The sequence below is a fragment of the Geospiza fortis genome, unplaced genomic scaffold (genome assembly GCF_000277835.1).
Source record: "Geospiza fortis unplaced genomic scaffold, GeoFor_1.0 scaffold413, whole genome shotgun sequence".
Lineage (NCBI taxonomy): Eukaryota > Metazoa > Chordata > Aves > Passeriformes > Thraupidae > Geospiza > Geospiza fortis.
Window position 1 is genome coordinate 2,028,088 of NW_005054386.1, and position 3,904 is coordinate 2,031,991.

The following is a 3,904-nucleotide window of genomic DNA, read 5'->3' on the forward strand; positions in this document are numbered from 1 at the left end:
GTACTGACATGTTGATGGTCAGATGTTCTTTGATGCTCAAAGATAGATTGGCAGAAATCAGAGCAGCATAGGGGCTTACAAAAATGTGGTATTTATGTTTGGCAGCAATTACTTTGTGAAAAACACAAGGTGACTCTTTTTACGCTCCTTCTTTCTTCTTTTTTATATTTTTCTCCTCCAACTTTGGCATGAATCAAAAGAGCTAAAAACTAATTTAACATGACAAATGCTTTCATCACTCCCTTAACCTCTGAAGTGAACACTCTGACAAAGACAATATGTGTGGTATATGCTTTCCTTTTGACACTTTATAAATTACTTTCTTGTAACTGGGTTTTACCACCAGCCCAATATCTTCAGGACGTCCTAATTTGAATGGCTGGTTCTACATTCTTCATATGTCACCCCTGGATAATAGGAATAACTCCTGGGCTCTGTGAAATGGTGCAGGAGACTCAGGGAGGACTGTGGGACAATTTCATTTCCATCCTGCAGGCTGGAATTTGCCAGAAGGTTGTGCAATACGAGCAACTGATACTCTGAATTTTGTTCACATCTGGCTATTGAGGAAACAGGGAGCAGTGACAAACCTGGCTTTAAATGTGCAGCCAGCCCTGTATATGCCATGCAATGGAAAAGTTAATTGATGTGACTTTTTTCCTATTCTCTACTATTAAAAGTAGTACAACAATTGGCCACAGAAACATCTTAAAGTGCTCTTTCACACACCCCATCTGCACTTCTTTTCTGTCTAGTCCTTTACCAAGAAGACCAAAAGTCACCTGATTTATTTTCAACCTGGTGAATATGATCTGTGTTAAAGTTTCTGCAGGAACCCTGCCACTGTCAAGGAACTCAGACACAGACCAGTTTGTCTGAGAGGGAAAATGTCTGCGCACAGAACCCAGCCTACCCTGCACAAAGGGGTGCCCTAGCACACTGCACCACTGCAGACCTGCAGAATTTTTCCCCAGATGTCAGTCAGGGTAGTTTGCAGAGGAAGATTTAGAAAATTTCAGATAACAGTGGTACTGACTGGCCTAAAAAGGAAGAGTCTATCCAAATAGCCAGACTTTGATGACATATTATGATATAAACCATCAATCTATATGTAACTTAAAAAAGAAAATAAACCCCTAAGTTACCTTCTAACAAGGCATATTGCCATTATTTTGACAAATGTTTAACTTAAAATCTCAGTAGTATCTTTATTTAACATCAATTATGTAGTGTGGCAAAAAGTTCCAAAGGTTATTTATGCACTATGAATTTATTTTTAGAGCATTAAACATACTGCCTTTTCATTTCATTTCATTCATTGTATTTTTAGTTGTGTGTTGGAGGAAAGGCAATAGGAATGCCTAATAATTTTAAAAATATTTTTTCTTTTCCATCAGTTATGATCCCTTTAAATCACCATCATTATAATTTTTTTCATGCCAGCCATAATCTTTTGTAATCTCAAAGCCCCATGTTTAAAGCTGTAGACATAATTTTTTTTCAATGATCCACCCATATCAATTCTCCCATCTCTTTTATGATAAGACAATTCATTTAGAAATCCTGAGGAGTATAAGAACTTCAAACTACTCTTTCAATGTAATTTATCCCCTGTTTGCCATCGCTGCATTTTGCATTTAGTACTGCAAGAGTCTGGAGCAGCATTGATACAATCACATTCCCAAAGCCCAGATACCCTGACAAACCTAAGGAGCAGAACCACTGGCTGCAAATTTTGATGAATTTTTCCATAACTCTTACTTTTAGCTAATGCAACCCTGCCGATGGAACCTCTGCTATGGTAGAGAGCAAGAAATTTTCTTTGTGGACATGTAAGGCAGAAATACAATAGCAGCACCTTCAAAGCCTTTTCTTTTTTTCAAATCAGGAGATGATTTAGCACCTTAAGTCACACTGTTGGAGGACAGCAAGAGTTAGTTTATAGCTGATGGTCTTACTCCTGCTCTTTGTCATGTGCAATGAATTGTATGATTTTTTGCTGAGAGTGAAGGAATTAATTTAATAAATGGCCTACCAAAAGCACTTCACTTTTACCTTTCTTTTCTTCTCATGCATCTAAGGCTACACCACTGCTTTTTTGTTTTTTCTTTTCTCTCTCTTCCATCACTTTAAATTATGATCAAAGTGGATCTATCAAGTTTATTCATAGGATTAATTTCAGCTATTTTCTGGTTGTGACATGTACTTATTCTTTCCTATGTATGGCATGAAGCTTGTCAGGTAACTTCTCATTATTTAAACCTTGAGTTAACACTCTCTCCTAAACCCTGCTTTGTTGTGTTCACTACCAGCTCTATTGTGCTCATCATTCTTTCAGCTGGAAAGAAGAGCTCAAAAACTTCTGTCAAAATGGATCAGTTATGTTGTTACTTGAAATGATAGATCATTCATCAATTATTAAGAGTCAATACATTGCCTTACATTCTCTCTTGTCTTAAAAATGAAAGTGCAAAAAGCAATAACCACCTTGCAAAGCTTTGCTTAAGATTACAGCAACCTAAATACCAAGGAAAAACCACATTTCCTAATCCATCACTTCAAAGTCATGCACATGATTAAAACGTTCAACTTGCAGTATATCATTTCCCATGTGCATAATCACTCTAACAGGGAGCTGCTGTATGATAACTGTCAACTTCAATGAATTATGTGCTTTCCAATCTTTTCATTTATACACCAAACTAAGCTTGTTATTCTTCTGAGGCTTTCTACAGGGGAAATACAGAAAGATGGTTAGATCTGTAGTCCTCAGTGTGCTGGGATGTAGGTTTGGACTAAACAGACAGCAGGGATAGGTAGACAGTTCTCTCCTGCTAGTGTACAAATTAATCATATATGGAAGCTCATTAGTATGAAAAATGGGGTTTTCTTAGAAAATGGTGTCTGTCCTGAAGAGTCAGGTTATATAGGATCAAAAAAAAGAAAAAAGAGAGAAAATTCAGCACATATTTATAGATCTTTTGAGTGCTATATGTGAGAATAGTTTCAGAGAGGAAATAAATCCCACGAAGACTAGGTCTGGAAAGTATTAACAGAAAATATTGTCAAGCTACCACAATTTTGCCATTTATTCAAAGAGCCTAAAGAGTGTGCAGCACTTCACTGTCATCAGCATATTGTTAAAGGCACTTTAAAAGGTAAAAAATACACTGATAGTTTGTGCAGACACCTAAAAAAGACCTCTACAACAACAGAGAATGAGAGAGACCAGGGGAGGGTGAGGAAGTCAGAAATAAATGAAAATAATTAAATTAAGAAAGACAAAATCTCAGCAGCATGTTAAAAACATCTCAAAAAACCACAGAAAGGATTAGAACCAAGTGTGGTCACTATGAACATAGGAATCATGGGAAATAAACACAACATTCAGGGTTTCTATATTTTTCCTTACAAAATGCTAAGGATGAGTAGAATATGAAAAAGAACTGCATGCAAAATGGAACCACCTAATGATTCAAATGTAACACCACCAGGATTTAGGCACACAGACCAATATAGACTGAGAACTAGTAATCAAAATAATTCTGGTTTTTTTAATCTAAAGGCAGAATGTGATGGTAATATTTCAATTCAAATGCCACTGGCTTCTGTTACTTATATGAATTCACCACCTATCACATTTTTTTTTCTAAATACTTTTTAAACATATGGCACTACATCAAAAAGTCATTAAATCCCTCTGTTTGGACCATTTATGAGATGTGCATATCTGACACCTAAAGTTAACAGGGCACGTTGAGAATCCTGAATCAATTTCTTGCTTCCACTGTTCTTACAACAGCGAACGTGACTGGAACATTTGATTTTTCCTCATTAATCAGTATAAGGAATAATATATTCTTTGCTCACTGTGAACACACATTTTTGAAACACATTGACCATC

At 36.2% G+C, this 3,904-nt stretch overlaps 1 protein-coding gene across 1 annotated transcript in view; it reads right to left on the bottom strand.

The window, feature by feature from the left end:
- Positions 1 to 3,904, bottom strand: part of TENM2 (teneurin transmembrane protein 2) — a 613,414-nt gene that overhangs the window by 158,339 nt on the left and 451,171 nt on the right. The window lies entirely within an intron of this gene.